The sequence below is a fragment of the Tachypleus tridentatus genome, chromosome 6, assembly GCF_004210375.1.
Source record: "Tachypleus tridentatus isolate NWPU-2018 chromosome 6, ASM421037v1, whole genome shotgun sequence".
NCBI classification, from domain to species: domain Eukaryota; kingdom Metazoa; phylum Arthropoda; class Merostomata; order Xiphosura; family Limulidae; genus Tachypleus; species Tachypleus tridentatus.
The window spans coordinates 59835238-59853973 of NC_134830.1; the positions used below are offsets into that span (position 1 = coordinate 59835238).

At 34.3% G+C, this 18736-nt stretch overlaps 1 protein-coding gene across 9 annotated transcripts in view; it reads left to right on the forward strand.

The window, feature by feature from the left end:
* The first annotated feature begins 407 nt into the window (after positions 1-407).
* Positions 408-18736, forward strand: part of LOC143252637 (calcitonin gene-related peptide type 1 receptor-like) — a 196664-nt gene continuing 178335 nt past the window's right edge. For all 9 annotated transcript variants that reach the window (XM_076505057.1, XM_076505064.1, XM_076505058.1 and 6 more), the window contains exons 1-2: positions 408-537; positions 10908-11114. The gene's annotated coding sequence lies outside the window, so the exon portion shown is untranslated. The remainder of the gene's footprint in view (positions 538-10907; positions 11115-18736) is intronic.

Below are 18736 nucleotides of genomic sequence, written 5' to 3' on the forward strand. Positions count from 1 at the left end.
TTTCTCTCGTGATTCATGGCATGCGCACTTTTTTCTAACGTCACGACATTACAAGTTGCACAGTTAAGTCTTTTTTATGTGACGTCATTTTTAGCATCTACTAACTGACTGACAGAAAACACACTACTACTCTCTAGAGTGCGAGTGGTTAAACCAAGTGATCCTCTTTCGGAGAAATAAAATATTCAGTTATTTTTTATTAATCATATTGTATTTTAATTTGGGATTTCAAACATAGCAACTGTTTCAACCTTTATTATAAATTTGATTGTTGTTTAGACAGAAAAAGTTTGACGTAACGATGGGCGTGGACTTAGTTGCTGAAAGTTTCTTTCGAAAGATTAGATAACAGTTTGAGTCATATAGAAAGCGAATTACTTAATAAATAAATCTATTAGAGTGAGCTGTTGAGGTTGTCAGATAGTGAGAAATCACTGCATAATTTATAAAGTTAATTAGCTTGTAACAGTAAGACGGTTCGTTAATTAATTTAGTGATGTGAATATTTTATTCGTATTTAGACAATGACACTATCAAGTAAGTTGAATTCATATATAAGTATAGTTTATTTCGAAAAATAGACGTATCATCAAATTTGGGTTACGTCAACCGTGAGACTTGAAGTAGAAGAATGAGACATTTTTGTTGCCGCTAGGCGGACTGGACTTTACATTATTCTTTTTGTGGAATATTTCAAATGAAACTAATATTACAACAACAAACAGAAACATTGTTTTTTCTTTATTATAATTTCTTAATGTCCATTAATTGTATAATTACAGACGTTTCCTTCATCATCGTAATTCGGTAATTTACTAAAAAGTAACCGCTTTGTTATTTGAGCATGTCTTAATGATCGGAAATCGAAATAAAATGTTGTTTGATGATTATATTATCTAAGTTATGCATTTGGTTACTACAGGTTTTGAGATGCTGTTGTTTAAATCGTTTTACACACAGATAGATATAAGCGGTTGCCTCATTATTTTCTCCTTCATTTCACAGTTTGAGCAAAATAATTAAAAAGAACAACAGTATAACATTCCTTTTCAGACTTTGGAAAATTGTGACACGCACAAACCGCAAAATGTTAACTTTTTTTTTTTATCTATGCTCTAATCCTGAAACCGAACGTAACATTTATTCGACACTGCTCCTGATAACTTAAATTTTTAATAATGCTTGCTAGGATCGTTATTTTGCTTTATATTCAAATGTTCCCACTGAGTTTACATTGCCGTCAGCACATTGTACTACTACGCACTTGACGTAATGTTCTTATAAATTCGAAGAGTGTTACTCCGAGGAAGGAGTAATTTTATGTTTAAATTATTTACTTTTGCGCCTTTAAAAGTGCGTGTGTCGAAAGATGTTCGTGTGTAAACACTGCGATAAATATAACACGAGAGCTATCACGCCTACGTGAAGTTTTCTAACCCACATGTCAACTATGGAAGTGATGAGTTTGTCTTCACTGCAGTCATGGATAGCCTCGTGGTTAGAATATTTGGCTTTCAACCTATGGGCTCAAATCTTATCCCCAAACATGCTCGTACTATTAGCGATGGAGGCGTTGTTATGTTACGTTTAATCTCCACATTTATTGGTAACAGACTGTCTCCTTTTCTTCTATTTTATTTCTCCTAAATTGTAGACTTCAATTATACATGATCGCCCTCTCATGGCTTCGCGCAAAATTTAATAAACAAGCAAAGCGTATCTCAAGATAGCTGTGTGGGTATTAAAATATTTATTAAAATAAAGTATAGAACAACGTTGAGACCTTCTTAGCTCATCTTCATGTTTACAAAGAGAGAGTTTGTTCTCTACTTTATCTTAATAAAGTTTTAATACCCATACCAGCCGTCTTGAGATACATTTTTACTTCAAGTGGGTTTCTCGTCATCACGAAGCAAACAAAATCTTCAATATATACACTACCATCCAATTCTGAAGCAAATAAAATATTTTTACTAGTTTTATCTTTAAGAACGTTTTAGTGTTATATTACCTTAAAAGCAGGCAAGAAAGGTCATCAAACCATGTAAGAATCATTTGATCGTATGCGCCTATTTTTTTTAATTCATTAGTCCGTCTTGTAACCCATTATTTGACTAAAATTTGTGAGTGTGTGACGAATCACTGGATTTTTGTTACCAAATCTGGCATTTACCCTAAAGCCTCCTGGAATAAGGAATACCATTTGAAATTAAATACTTTTTCTACGCTAGCTTCATACAATCAGCGGAATTTAATTTCTGCTTGTTTGTTATTACAATATTAATCAATTATCCGAATGTATACATAACATGACGAAAGGATAAGTTCCAGCGATATCTACAGAGCGAACTAAACTTTCATGAAATATTCAAACAAATAAGATGTAGTGTGAATAATACGGGATAAGCAGTTTATATACAAACTGTTGCTAGATTGGGTAATGCGTTCGACTCGTAATCTGAGGGTCGCTGGTTTGAAGACCCTCTCACCAAACATGCTCGCCCTTTGAGCCGTTGGGGCGTTATAATGTCACGGTCACTCCCACTATTAGTAACCCAAGAGTTGGCAATGGGTAGTGATGACTAGCTACCTTCTCTCTAGTATTACATTACTAAATTAGGGATGGCTAGCGCAGATAGCCCCCGAGTAACTTTGGGCAAATTTCAAAAGAAAAACAAACAAACAAATTGTATTTATTTATACCTCATTATTTTTATACGTTCTGGTAATACGTGACTAAGTCAAGGAGATCCCACTCTTTGGTGTACTTTTTGTACTTTGTAACATATTTGAGCTTCCATTAAGACGCAGACACATAACTTTTTTTTTTCAATATCGTGATTATAAAATATCTTAATAATTTCACTTTGTTTATTGAAAAAGTAGTCTGAAGTAATGTTTACAGACACTTTCTGTGGCCTGGCATGGCTCTATAAGGTCGCTGAGTTGCCAACCAGCGGGTTGCGGAATCGAAATCCGGTATCGAATATGCTCGCCATTTCTGACATAGAGGAGTCATAATGTCTGCGATTCTTTTGTTATATAAAAGTTCGAGAGCTGGTAGTTGAGCCTTCATTGGCTCAGCAATAATTCTGAAAGCTTATAACGTTAACAACTAGGTTTTGATACCCGTGATGGGCCCAGCACAGATAGCCCACTGCGTAGCGTTGTATTTAACCACAAACAAACAAACTCTTGTGTCAGTAGTTCATAATTAAGGATGGCGTCAGGCAATATTAGTAACGTTAATATATACAGAAAACAAACAAACACACTTTGTACTTGGTAAGTGTTCTAATAACACAGGCCTCAGATGGTTTTATCGCTTTGAAATGTTTACACGTTCTACAGTAGTTTTTGATATCAATTTTTCCATCACGTGATATGTACGTTTACATAAGTAAACCATTTGTATTAAAATCAGGACACATTTTGTTATGCTTAAAATGTTGACAACCATTATCTGTAGATTTCTTTAGACCAATTGCGACGTAAAAGTCTTATCGATCGTTCTATAACCCACGAAAAACACACGTAACAATACAAAACGTTCATTGTGATAAGAGAAATAATAATTTGATCAATGTAAAATTTTTTCTTTCCGATTTGTAAAAAAAAAATATTACGTGATAGAAAAAATGAATATTGTTTATATGAATCATTGAAAACCTGTTATAAAACCAAAGCAACTTTTATGAAGTTTAAATTTGCAGACCTATGTAATTTTATGAGATTTATTTGTTTTATAGCAAAGCCACATTAGAATTTTTGTTATGTCAAATCTTAAAATCGAACCTAGTGTTTTAGCATCCCACCAGGGGACTTTTCTTAAGGATATATATATATATATACTTTATAGAAGTCCTGTAAGTTCGTGTTATCTGATCAGTGATTTTCTTTTAGTAATTTACTGTTGGAACAAAAAGTAAAAATCATATCTTTTGGGTCTTTGAACTCATATTACGTTTTTAGCTGATGCAATCTTTAGTAATTTATTTTCTTTTAATATTTTTAACGTCCCCTAGTGACTGACTAATGTGGTGACGTAGTTATTGTAACATTCCGATAAATTCAAATCCAATCAGCAGTAAGTTATATTTTTAGAACTACAGATTAAAATAAATTGTAGTTCTTATATTGTAAAATTTATGGGCTCATGTACTTCTGAATCAACTTATATTCTAGTTTATTAGAGTCAGTGTATTTTAGACGTTATTGCCATATGTAAGATAATTGTGTAAGTTCAGCTGTGAACAATCGTTCCTTCTTCATTCTTTAATCTTGTTCGTTCATGTTATTTAGATATGTTGTTGAAGTTTTCTCAATGCATTGCTACACGATGGGCTGTCTACTTACTGTACACTACAGGGAATCGAAGTCCGGATTTTAACGTTGTAAGCTCGTAAGCTGATCCATCGGGGGACTAGCTACAATAGATTTTTTTCGATTGCAATGAAATGTTTAAGCATTCGACAAACTCTCGAAGCTTGTCTATCACCAGTCTCCCAGGGTGTCCCTACACTTCTCTATAATCTTTTATGAGAAATCTTAAAATTGACTTTAAATTTGCATATTTTTTCTTAAGTTGTTTCTCGGTAAATATGCTGAAATTCTTAGATTTTATTTATGATAAAAGGTAGTGGAAACGCAATTCCTAACTATTAACTCAAAGAACGACCACCTAGTCTGTAACCATACAAATAACTTCAGATATTCTTGTTTCTTAAAAGTAACCTTTTAAATTATTTCCATATTAACGGATAACTTGAATATGTAAAAAAGATAACATAATTTTATATTTTAGGACAACAACGAACCTACTGGCCCGTTTACGTTGTATCTTCCCCTAAACTAAACTAAAACTATTAAATAAAAATAAATAAATAAAAAATCCTCAAAGAGAGCAATTATCAATCATATGTTTCCTAACCTTTCTCTTGAACTAAATTAAATGTATGGCCTTCACAACATCCAAAGGTAATCAATTACAAAGACTAATAGCCCTGTTAAAATAATAAAACTGTCTCAGATGAAGATGACTCCAACCATGCTGTAATTCTACTATTTTTGTTCTTAGATATGAGGAACGATGATGCATCAACACTATTAATTCCATTTACAATCTTAAACACATCATCCAGAAGTCCTTTATCTCTTTCCTAGAAAGAAACAACATGAGAAATATCAACTTTTCCTTGTATGACACCATTCTAGTAACACTTCTCTGAAACCTTTCCAAAAGTTCAACGTCCTTTCTAGGATACGTAGCTCAAGATTGATCACAATACTCCAAATGGAACCTAATCAATCACCTACACAAAGAAATGATAAACTCTTAAGAGTTGCATTGGATATTTCAGTAGCAATTTAAACACCTGTTTGCCTTATTACTATCATCAAAACTAGGATGTGCAAACGACATCTCTCCTTAGATAGGCAATTGACAAGTCCCAAAATAATCCGCTTTTAATATACATTCACGTCTATCTTTTTATCTATTTACATCAATTTACCATTCTGCTAGAGTATTCCATTTATTGATTGATATATGCAAAAAATACTGTAAGGGGCTATGAGATTAGTTATATCATATAAATGTGATAATATAGTCAAAATACGTTGAGTTTTAAGATAAGAGCTCGGAGCAAGGATTTATACCTGACTTTCAAAGAGATGCGATAAACACTGTCTATGTACAAGTTTTTTGTATCAATAAATATTAATTTAATTATATGTTCAAAAGCACTCTTCATAAAAGCTCATGAACATTGACAACATAAAGAAAAAATGTTTGAAACACTTAACACTATGCTCCCAACTGATGGTGACATCCAAAGTGAAACGTCGATTAGATGGATATGTAACGTGTAACAAATGATTGATTATTTCAACAACGGCCAGTGTTCAACTATCTCCAAGTGCACCATGAAATGAACTAATAATAATAAAAAAACAACTGTCATTCATCAGCTAACTCTAGTCCAATACGGCTTATATAAAGTGCAAATAGGAAAACACTGCTTCAGTAGTGCTTAGAGAGCAAACTGTAGACAGAGAATGGCCGGAGGCGGATGGTGTGATCTGATAAGTGTCTCTAGTTCTTTTGTTTTGTACCGAAAGTAAAGTACAAATACAGAGTCACTTGTCCTAGGTGTATTCGGATTTAATGCAAATTGCTGGAAGTACAGCAATGATTTGGAGAATTCTCACGGCAGAGATTTCACATGTAGGTACGTAGTCATGTGACTGAAAGCGGAACTAGTTTAATCATCTGTCATTATGGACGTAAACATAACAGCTTCCCTAACTCTAGCTTTATTTACATCCTGTATAAGAAAACTTTGCATTTGACGCATTGATATGAACCGTCTAAACATGGATACCAGGAGAAATGTTAACAATTTGGAACAGCTGTGACGGTCCCATATTCTATAATAACTGTTAAAGTGAAGCTACACGATTTCTAATCAATCATCTTTTTTCACTTTGCATATTTCACATGTGCTGACAATTAACATCGTTTTAAATGAAAAGGAAGTCGACTTGTTTGTAAGACTATTCACCAACGTTGCTTATTTCCTTTTATTAGATCTATTAACTCTGGAATTTAGATCTAATTGTTTAAAGACATAAAGCATAGATTATACCGTTAGCATTACATTTACATCTGTTTACTACAAGCAGTACAGTTTTTGCTTATTTATTTCTTTAGATCTATAAGCAGCAGTGAACTAACAAGGACTATAAAGGTTCCCACAATTCCACAAACCACTAAAGCATGATTCGATCAGAGTGTTTATATTTTTCCTGAAACAGCACAATAAAGTTTCAGCTAGAGGCCTCTCAGAAACGAGAAATATAAATTATTAATATATGTGTGAATATATGTATAATTAATTTGAGATAAACTGCGTATTGTACTGTGAGCTGACGACTTCCATCCCTTATCAACATTTTGGATCCGCTCGTTTCACCATTTATTTCTCTATTCTTCATCAGCTGTGAATGCAGAACGAAAGTTTCGGATTGTTTTTTGTTTGTTTGGTTGTTTCTACAATTAACAGCAACATAACCAAATTACCACTAATACACTCCTCGGTTCTAATAACATAGCCATTAGGGTCACCGCTACTTCACCAGTTTATTCTTACGTTTAATATGGCGGAATAAATAAAACTGTGTCAGTGCATGACGTCACGTGCATATATTCTATAACATTTAGAATTTACCTAATCACTTACACCTCGTGATACTGCACCTAACTTAATGAACCAATCTTGTACAAAGACCACAATGCAACAATTCACAACGCTGCATTTAATTTGATGGACAAGGCCTGTTCAAAGACTTAAATGCAACAATCCATAATGTTGCATTTCACTTGAAGGACAAGGCCTTTTCAAAGGCGACAATGCAACAATTACTTGCTCTCGCACTGCGTGAAATCAGTTGGAAATTAAGTGTAGCGATTTCAGTCTTTTTATTTGACTAAGACAATCATAAAATTTCGATACGATGAAGAGGGTCCGTGGGATGAACTTGAACGTTATACACGCCACAATAACCTTCTACTCAGATCGGTGAACGTATTGCAAATACATATTTTGCGACAAAACGTTATTATTCAGAATCTTATGGAGTTTTTGGCGCGCTTTGTCTACGCAAAAGGACAGCAACTCTTGAACACAACGTTTGTCTTTCAGAGTATTCTGGAGTCTTTGGCGTGCCTTCTAATAGCATGAAATTGCAAAAGCGAAATTTGAAACATTTTTGTTTCAACAGGTGCTAAGTGTTCTGATCTGGGAAACCATATTAAAATCAACAAAAGAAGTTTCCCAGAACTCAGAGTTTGGAAGCTACTATTCCAGATATACTTCGGATGTACTTATCAGTCATTTATTGATACATATATTGTATTTTAATCATATTTTTTAAACCGATGAAAATATTTTTGATTGTTTTTGAACAGCATTTTGTAACATTATCAAAAACAAGTTAATGTATTTAAAGACAAAAACGCATTAAAATATTGAATATTCGATTGAGTAAAACAAAATCAAAATGCGATGAGATTTTTCCAAACACAAATAACTTGTCTGGATTTGTAAGCATATTGTCTATTTTTAAATCCATAATTTACCTTTTTATGTATATCAAAACAAAGTCAAGTTTTTTCAGTATCGGTTTTTTTTTCCAGTATTAAAACTCAAATACAAGAGTACAGTGGGCTTCCGATCTACACTTTTATCATAGTTCTCCTATCTACACTTTTATCATAGTCCTCATATATACACTTTTATCATAGTTCCTCCAATGTACACTTTTATCATAGTCCTCATATATACACTTTTCTCATAGTCCTCCTATCTACACTTTTCTCATAGTTCTCCTACCTACACTTTTATCATAGTCCTCCTGTCTACACTTTTATCATAGTCCTCCAATCTACACTTTTCATGTAGTCTTCTAAAAGCTGCGCTGCTGATCTTGTCATCACGAGAACTAACGCGCCTTAAAAACACTGGACCTAAACATGCTATTATGAACGTAGATTACAATAGAGTTTGAATATCTAAAGGAAAGAGAGAGTAAGCAGTATTAACTGGTACTTTTAACTCAATTATTCCGACACAAAATAAATACATTGCAGATTAGAAGTGAATAAAATAAATAGAGCCACAAACTGCGAATGACGCTCACTAAGGTAACATTATGCGACACAAATTTTGTTCCTGGATAGTATGTGTTATTTCTTAATTGCTTATGTTGTAAAAGTACAGAAAAATGGCTATTATTTCCTTCAAACTTTGCTTTTGTGACCTCGATAATGAAATTTAGAAATTAACCTATTTTCTATGTAAAACAGGCAAATTTGCACATTTTCAGTTACATAAGGTCTGAATAAAACAACATATGAATCAGGATTTACATGTATTTATACTAAAGTTATACAAAAATGAACAAAAATGTTTAGAAATGAGTAGTTTTCAAGATTTGCAACTGTAATGTAAATCACTTTCACATATCAGCCCCCAAATATGTATAGTCTTGGCATTCGACTTTGTTAGATCAAGATCTCTGATCAAGTCATTGAGGTCTCTTTGGTTGGGGTAGTATGGGTTTCTCTCACCAGCTGCATCTCTGAAATTGTAATCTGGATCTTCAACGTCTACTTCCTCTTCTGATTTGCTGCTATTTTCTGAAGGTGATTGTTTTCTCTCTGGCGGAGTGGGTACGGGGAGCTCAGGGTAGTGTGGCACTGGGACGATGAATGATGGAAGGTCGGAATACATGATATGAGATGCATTCTTGTCAGCTCGACGTTTGGAAATGTCCACCATGCAGAAGTAGCAATTGCTTAAGCCTTAAGTGGTCAGTGGGTTCACACCAAATTCTTGGAATAGCGAACTTCATGGCTCTCTTTTCCCCTCTGTACCATCCTGTAAAAGAGCAAAATAAAATTGTTATTATGAAGAATACATTTATTTCATCCACAACTAATGTGTAAGAGGTTCATGCAAAATATTTTATGTGATATATTTTGTATACAATTGAAAATTACAAAAATGAAAATATATTTACATTTTTAAAGGTCTAAAATTTGTATAATATAAAATCTTACTATTCAAGTAAGCAAATAATGTTCGTCTTACCTTCTAGAGTTGTTGTTTTTTTCAGTGCTCGTAAGTAAAATGAGGTGCTCAGGGTTTGTCTTGATCCCCGATAGGCATTCCGAAATATACCTTGCAGGCGTCACATATTTTAGCAGGTGCTGTCACAGAGTACTTTTTCTCCCTTGTCTTGATAAATTGGCCACATACATAGCAGAATGTGTCTGGAGAATGCTTGAAGTTTCTTGATGCCATTTCTGATAAAATCAGATAGGTCTACGTGTTCACTTAGGCAGCTAGAACTAAACTGAAGTGATGAGTGGTGAGCCCCTGTATATTACTAAGGAAAGTTCTAGAAAATTCTAAAAGGTTCTTGAAAATTCTATATCAGCTATTTCGCACTGAATCTACCTGGAATGTTCTGTAAAATGGGTAAATTTAAACATTTCAATACCCAGGTCACAAAAGCAAAGTTTGAAGAGAAAAATAGATCTTTTTCATTTACTTTAGGCATAAGCGATTGGGAAACAACACTTTCTGCCCAGGAAGAAGAAAAAGTAAAAGTTTTGTTACATAGTGTAATAGTTTGTTGAGGCATTTGGTTAAATTAGTTGTAAACCATGGTTACTGTAACGATTCAGAATGAGCAGTTTACCACGGATAAATATATTTGTTCCGGAAACCATCAACTTGCTTTTATACCAGACCCTACCGGTGGGGTCCACGTACTACTCATGTTTTTTTTTGCATGTTACAATTAACTGTAAAAAAATGCTACAAAAACTAGGCCAAGGAATTTACTTTTTAGGTAACATATTATGTCTACATATTTACAACGCTAAAATCAGGGGTTCGATTCCCCTCGGTGGGCTCAGCAGATAACCCGATGTGGCTTTGCAATAAGAAAACACACACAGGTAACATATATAGGAACCTCAGGCAACATTAATAACCAATTTTAATGTTGCCTGGCAATGGTATTTGTTTATATTTTGTGTGTCACCTATGTTTTATTTATGTAGTTTTGTGTGAACGCCAGAAACAAAAAAGACAGCTGAGTTTAATCAAACAAAAGCAGTGTGATGTATAAATAGCTTGAGAAAAATGTGCTTAGAGAAACGGATAGAAAATTGAGTTAAAATGAGATACGGAAAATAATATAACCATCTTTGACAGGGTGTAAAGATCCAAGGAAAATAACCAGTTTTTCCTGGAGTCTTATTATAAACTACCTCTGTAAACATGAAACTGTTCTAACCCTCTGCTTACTTTACTTTTACTTCTAACGCTCTAAAGTTTTATCTAACCACGGCATGTGACAACGAGGAAGCTATCCACTGTCTTTGGGCCAACATAACGGGAAAGATACTGCGCATGCACCTGCATCTGGCAATCACGAGTACGAAACCATCCACAAAAAGAGCGCCGACCGTTGAAGCCAGCAGTACTAGGGTGTGTAGACTGGGCTTGACAGTGTCTCGTTCTTACATGACCTAGTGTCAGGTAAGTGCAGATTTCAGTTTTTAGTTTTCCTCTCGTTTTGACCCTGAAGTTTTAATACAGGTTTTGAATACTTCGTTTTTTGCTTTGCTTTTAAGTTGTTTAAGCGAATAAAAAAGAAGTGCAGTATTATCCCTAGTTAACAATAGAGAAACTCAGTATTCCAAAAAAAAAATTAATTTCGAAGTCTAACTTCAAGTTACGTCTATGTCAATCTACACTTTCATCAACGGGTTATACTAGTTTAGGAGAATTTCACTCCTCATAAGTAACCTTGAACACAAGTTAACCAAAGGGAGATAAGTTGGCCTTATATCATAGTGAAAAGTATCAAACATAATGTTGGAGTTTGTGGGCTTTGTAGTTACTACGAGGAAACGTATACACTGGATAGCCGCCCAATAGCAGATATAATAAATAAACGTCGATACAATGTGAGTCCCTTGCTGGTCTACTGATTTACAACGCTAAAATCAGGGGTTCGATTCTTCTCGGTTGACTCAGCAGATAGCCCGATGTGGCTTTTCTATAAGAAAAAACACACACACATAATGTGAAGAACTGAATAGTGACCAATGATTCATTACATCTATCCAGGGTATACGTTTTTCTCATAGTGATTAAAAATTACGTCCGCACTAACAGCATGTTTGTCTCTAGTTGTTTCATAATTAGCGGATAAACAAGGTTTAATATTCCTTTTCACCTTTTACATTTTTTTTACATTTTTTGTAATTCATTCAGTTAACACCTGAAAATTTTCGAACCACTGTTTGGCATAAATCGTGTGTTATTATAAACGTGTGTATAATCAGTTTTATTTAAATTAAGATATTTTATGTTTGTAGTTACATTATTACCATCTGCTAGGGTTAGTTATTCTATAAAAACAGGTAAACAATATAAATTCAAATAGACAAATTCATTAATAATACAATATCATCCACGTATAACTTGTTTTAGGATCCACCTCGTCAAAAAGACACACTTTAAGAAGTCCATTTGACAATTAAAAAATAAAAGCTACCCGATTATTGGAATAAATATTAAAGATAATGTATTAAATGTTATGTTTCGATTTTGTTAATTCATCTTATTGAAAATGATATATAAAGAACATTCCTATTGTTCGTCTGATGGGCATAATATGTGATGACCCTGAGTTATGAAGGCAAATATATGATGCGAGTCATTTAGTATCCTGGTGGCACCAGTTTATTCTTAAATATAACTTTTTTCCTCTTTTCACGGCAAATATTTCAGAGACGTGTACAAACAAGCGAGCGCGGAATTTCATTCTAATCTTCTGTATATTGCATTATTGTGTTCTGCCTGAATTATAACTTTATATCCAACTAGCGCTATTGTTTTCTTCATGTATAAAATACAATTGTAATGCAAATAAACGGTCTTTTTATACAGAATTATTAGCATAATGACTAATAGATATCAAATAGACTTCAAGCTGAAAACGTACAACGACAATAAAAGAAATATAACCGACCAGGAATCGTGTAATGTTTTATTTATATTCTTTTATCGTGGTATCATTATAATTTCGCGTATCTTAAATTCGGTTAACTTTTGTTATTTTACGTTAGTAAAAGCTGATATAAAAAAAACACGTATGTTTAATGTACACCAATATTTGCATAATATGGTGATGGCAAAGCTATGAAGGCTACCTGCCGTCGCCCCTTAATGACAAGAGAGAGGGCAGCGAGTAGTTAGCCACCAACTTCCTACCACCGATCATCCATGCTAATAGATTGACTGTCTCTTTTATAACGCATCCACAGCTTATCAGATTACTGGAGATGTTTTGTAGTAGAAAAAATTGTAATATTTTTTACTATTATGATGTGGCTATTCTTAGTAGGCTAAAGTGTTAATTAATATACTAGATAACATCACAATTAATTAATTAACCGTTTGTTTTGGTATTCTTAATTTTCTACCGTAAATGGTAAGGCAAATTGAATACCTATGTTCATTGTGAGAAAATATGAAGCAATTTAAACTAACGACACGGAAACCTAACTTGCACAACCATTAAGCTAAAAAAGAACCATAAATAATGAATAGTAGACGTGCGTGCTTAAATAAAAAAGTGATTCATTCAAGCAGAAAGCTTGGCCAGGTGGTTAAGGCACTCGACTCGTAATCTGAGGGTCGCAGGTTCGAATCCTCGTCTCATTAAATATGGTTGCCCTTTCAGCCCTGGGGGCGTTATGATGTGACGGTTAACCGTACTATTAGTTGATAAAAGAGTAGCCCAAGAGTTGGCGGTGGGTGGTGATGATTAGCTGCCTTCCCTCTAGTATTACACTGCTAAATTAGGGACGGCTAGCGCAGATAGCCCTCGTGTAGGTTTGTGCGAAATTCAAAACAAACCAAACCATTGGCTAGAGGACTGACCGTGTTGGCGGGGTAGTTATATTTTTTTTTGGTGTGTGGTGGATATGCTGTTCTGAATGAGACTTTGTATATTTGTGAGCATCTTTAGTCTCATAGCCTCCAGTCAACCCAATTTAATCATATTTTTCGAATATATTAACATTACAGACAACACATGACATTAATGCAACAAATTAAAAGGTAAACCTTGTTACATGAATAACACGTGTGTTTATTTTACTGCTTTTACCTGATGTAAATAGGAATGTTTTTTCTCTTAACCTTCACGCCATACAGAATGTTTTATTCTTCTCAGATCCTTTCACGTTATCTTAAATGTCGCTTCTAAATAGCTCAGCGGTAAGTTTGCAGGCTTAAAACGCAAAGAATTAGGTTTCGATACTCGTGGAACGCAGAACACTGCTAGCCAGCCCATTGTATAGCTCTACGCTTAACAGCAGTGACCAACCAATTATAAATTTCGTCTTATTTATATCTTGTGTAATCGGTGTGCATTTTAGGCCCCATATTTAAAACTAGCGATATCGTGATTGGTTAATACTTATCAGAAAACGGATTACAGACATAATTTCTACTAGAGACCTTTGATTAGTTTTACAGCTTGTGTGGAAAGAAAGGCAGTTATATATAGGGAATTATGTAGGCAGAAAGGAGTCACTGGTAGAAAACCCGTAATAGAAGTATAAAATTAACGTGAATTAAGAAACGAAAAACTTAAAGTCCAAAGAACTTCAAAATGGTGTTATACAAATTCTGCCTTATTAGACATTCTTGGAGGCACAATCTTACAGTATAAAACAACTTATATTTCACTAAAAAAAAAAATCCTTAAAAATATCTAATTTCATGGCTTAGCAGTCGGATTATATTGGACAAATTGATTCTCAATTATCCCTAATCGTTACATTCAACCAATCGAAACTCGCCAGAACAATCATAATGATATATACGTTATTTCAATTATCTGAGCTAATGTATGGGGAAAATTCATATTGTGTTTCAAGCAACTTGGTGTGTATATTAAAGTACACTAGGATATAAAGATCATCGTCTGAAGTTCGCACGTAAAATCAAAACACAAACTAATGATACTTGGAAATATTTGTTTGTTTGAAGTTAAGCACACAGCGACATAATGCGTTGTTAAGTCCACAGACATTCCACTGTGCCATTAGGGGGCAATTAAAACGAATCAAGATGCAGTGTAGAGAAAACCTGAACGGTTAATGAAATTAAATATATAAAAAGACAAATTTTCATTTTTCCAAATAACTCAAACAATATTGCTACCGAGAAATACCAATGACGTTTATAAAACAAATGTAAATATATTAGACGCGTTCCCTTGTGGTTCACTATTAAATTATTTCTGGCCTTACAACGCTAAAAACCAGGGTTAAAAACCCTGCGATATTCAGAGCGTATATAGACTATTGTGTAGTTTTGAGCTAAAGTTATCGAACCTTAATTAGAGATATCGTAAATAAACATTTAGAGGAAAAACAAGCATCAGTCGAAATAAAATAGTCTGTTTGTTTGTTTGTTTGTTTTATGCGCAAATAGAGATTTTTTTTATCATAACATGAAAATTTCGCATTCGGATTAGTAACGCGCAAATTTTCACAAAGCTACACGAGGGCTATCTGCACTAGTCGTCCCTAATTTTACGGTATAAGACTAGAGGGAAGGCAGCTAGTCATCACCACCCATCGCCAACTCTTGGGCTACTATTTTACCAACGAATAATGGGATTGACAGTTACATTATAACGCCCCCACAGCTGAAAGAGCGAAGTGGTTTGGAGTTATGGGGATTCGAACCCGCAACCCTTAGATTACGAATCGAGTTCATAGAGCCTGTATTGTTTCAGAGAACTTGTTTGTTTAATTTAAGCACAAAACTATCTCTGCTCTGTCCACCACAGGTATCGAAACCTGTTTTATAAATTTTGCTAATTTTAAATCAGCAGCTACGTTGCTGTGCTACTGGGAGGCGTTTATGGAGAGCCAAAATATTAAAAAAAAAAGCTTTGTATTCGTCATGGGAATCGAATCTCTATTTTCTTTCACGTTTTTAATTTTTAAGTTTACTACCGGGTCACCATTTTAATTATATGCTATCATACTTTGTTTTTACATTGAATAATTGTTTCCGAATTAAAATCTTAATGTAAACTTTCACATCTGTGTGAGGCTTACAGAATACCTTATTTTAAAAAGAAGAAATGCAATTTTATTTGTTATTTATTTTTATTTTAACGCACCTCGTATATGTGAGACCAGCATTTAACAGAAGAAAGATGTAAAAACATTATTTAGGCTTAACTTAGTTTTGTATTTTGAGGATTCATATGTGATAAAAGTCGCATAACAATTACTAAAGTTCAGGGAAGAATTGGAAAAGAAAAGGACAATCCCCCTTTCTCGTTTTTGTTTCATCCCCGGTGTGTCACTAATACGTATCCTACTTACGCCGAGTTCCAGGATTCGAATCCTCAAGTTGAACAGAATCGTATAGTTTTTGCGTTAAGAATAAACAACACTGTTTGAGTTTTTTTTGTTTATGATCTTCGCGCAAAGCTACGCAAGGGTATCGTACTTTAACTATCCCTAAATTTGAACTGATAAGGTTAGGAAGAAGGCAACTAGTAGCAGTAACCTCCGCCAACTAGGCTACTGTAATCGGATAGCAGGATGTGGACATCGATCTTTTGTTCCTCACAGTCACTAAGTGTTGAGTGTGATTTTGTTTGTTTTGTTTTTCTGAATTTCGCACAAAGCTACTCGAGGGCTATCTGCGCTAGCCGTCCCTAATTTAGCAGTGTAAGACTAGAGGGAAGGCAGCTCGTCATCACCACCCACCGCCAATTCTTGGGCTATTATTTCACCAACAAATAGTGGGATTGACCGTTACACTATAACGCCGCCACGGCTGAAAGGGCAAGTATGTTTGGTGCGACAGGGATTCGAACCCACGACTCTCAGATTACGAGTTGAAAGCCTTAACCCACCTGGCCATGGAAAAAGAAAGCTCGGATTGTTTGTTTTTGAAAATCAAACAAAATTATGTTTCCATTAAATGTTCTTTATTTTCCTTTTTTTCTGGTGGCACTCACTCAAAAAATAATGAGGATTGGGCTTGATGACTGGGCTAGTGTTACGTCCTGGGAATCCTGGATATCATGGTTCGAGTCCCCTTGCCATCTAGTTGTATTCCGAACTTTGGGGTGTTTTGGATAAGTCATAAAATTAACGCTCAGCTTCCAGTATTCGATTGGAGTAGCCCAAGAGTTGACGGCAGATGCGTGTGTATTTGTGTTTTTCTTATAACAAAATCACATCGGGTTATCTGCTGAGTCTACCGAGGGTGAGACTCTGATTTTAGCGTTGTAAATTCGTAGACTTACCGCGGTACCAGAGGAAGACGACGACAGATGCTGTTGACTAGCAGTCCTTCGTTTAGTCCAGCAGCTTAAAATTAGAAGAGGTAATGCACAAACTTCCCTCGTATATCTTTTTATAACCGTTACGACAAACAAATTTCAGTGTCATTAACATAGTTCACAATTCACGTTTTAAGATCTTATGCGTGATAATCGATAGCTCGAACAAACAAATACAAATAAAAACAGTCCTTTTTGAAATCCTTCACAATTCATTAACGGATACTTTATAAACTTGAATGTGGGACCTTCATGACAAGTGAGTTGTATATAGATTTAATTAATTATTTATATATCCGATCAGAAGAAGCTACCTACTTAAAGCAAGATTGACAACTAATCTGGTAATGAGTATAAGATAAATATACTTTCCCACGTTCGTAATAATAAAGAGTAAAATGCATTGTTTTGTAATTTAGTTATCCTCGCTGTTAATAATATTTTCGGCCATAATCCCTATAATATCTCACGACATTCGCCAGCTTAGTAGATTTAGATTAGTGTTAAATACATATAATTAGCTAATAATACAAAACAATCTCTGTGACAAAAATTAAAATCAAGAGAAATAAATCTAGATATATTAAATATTCTAACCAATATTGAAAGTAGCAATAAGGAAATAACAGGATATACCTTATTTACAGAACACACAAGCACAAACTGTTGGGCTTAAGTGTTGTGGTATATTTAATGTTTGTTGAACAACATAGAAATAGGTTTCTTTTCCAACCTCCTTTTCAAATTTCCATATTGCGGATACTTGCCCCTTGAGAGTTTGTTTAACCTTTGTGTAAACTTCTTGTTATTCTATAAACATACCACAAACGAATCATTTAGACTCGAACATGCAAGTTTAATAAGTTAAAGCTCGAAAGATCTGGCTTATCTATACACGTTAGGAAGAGATCAACTCAGTTGTATCTTACTATTCGATAACAGTCGGTTGATGGTTTAAAGATAGTAATTAAAACCACTTTTACGTAAGTTGAGCGATAATAATAAACAAATATGAAAGAGAAAAACCTGCTCCTCCCTTAATCACAAGTATATCTAAGTACTATAGGCCTAATATGTTTGTCTACAATCATAAAAACATGTCTATGCTAGGCTATTGTTTTAATACACCGTAAACAATGTTTGCCTACCATCATAAACACGTATGTCTATGTCAGGCCATTGTTTGTCTACTATCATAAACACAATCTGAATCAGGTAATTGTTTGTCTACCATCATACACATGTACCTCTCTCAGGCCAAAGATTGTCTAATATCATAAATATATGTTCATAGCAGGCCATTGTCTTTTTACCATCATAAATAAATTTCTATAGTGGACCATTTTTTGTCTACCATCATACACATGTGTCTAGAGCAGGCCACTATTTTTTTACCATTATATACTTGCATCTATATCAGGCCATTGTTTGTCTACCATCATAAACACGTGTCAGAGCAGTCCATTGTTTGTCTACCATTATATACTTGCGTTTATATCAGACCACTGTTTGTCTACCGTCACAAACACCTGTCCGTATCAATCCAAACGAAAATGTTTTCGCTAATTGAAAGCATATTAGAAGGATATATTTACTCCACGTCACATGATGGGGTTGAAGTTGTGACAGGTGTACTTAGTTCATACACCACCCATGCAACAATTTCAAAACACTTACACCTATTCATGACCTAAATACGAACCTTCTTACAATATTTAATTCTCATTTAATTCTCTTACGAGCGTTCAACTCGTAATCTGAAGGT